The following is a 659-nucleotide window of genomic DNA, read 5'->3' as shown; positions in this document are numbered from 1 at the left end:
CCAGTGTCCACATGAATAAATGGCTGGAGATGTAAACTAATTTTCTGTAAAGGAAACTGTACATCTTTACACCTTTGCTACATTTTGAGAAATAAAATGACTATTTTAAACCATAGTCTATGCATTTCAGTGCCATTTTGTGCCACACTTTTGCTTTGTGCAACTGGCAACTTTTAATATACAGTATTTTTTCTAATCATTGGAAGTGCACAACTTAACACTTTATCTTATTCTGTAATCATTTTATTCAGGTATGTTTTATCCGTACAAGTATGTGGTAATCTCCTAGTAGAGAAATGGTTCCTAGCACACCTTTGATATAACAGAAAATCAGGAAATGATGTTTGTTGACTGATTCATTAAAGTGTCTAGTAGGGAGGTTAAAAATCAGTGACATATTACATGTCATTCCTACCTTGAGTTCTTAAGTTTTTTGGTGTCGAATGCATAAGTAGTTTTGGAAGAAATCAAAACTTCAGAGATTTTTTTCCATGCTGATAAAAACTAAATATAAATATCTACTTTAATATTTTTCCGTATTTTCTCTGGATTTCTTTTTAAATCTCTGAAAGATGTTCCCACTACAGAAAATGGGATATCTAAAATTTGTAGTTTATGCATATGCACGTGTAGGGGAGAGATAGGGAAAGGGGAAGGGG

The sequence above is a fragment of the Rhinopithecus bieti genome, unplaced genomic scaffold, assembly GCF_001698545.2.
Source record: "Rhinopithecus bieti isolate Rb0 unplaced genomic scaffold, ASM169854v2 scaffold_17275, whole genome shotgun sequence".
Lineage (NCBI taxonomy): Eukaryota > Metazoa > Chordata > Mammalia > Primates > Cercopithecidae > Rhinopithecus > Rhinopithecus bieti.
The sequence above is the reverse complement of the archived record's forward strand: the minus strand, read 5'-3'. Positions refer to the sequence as shown.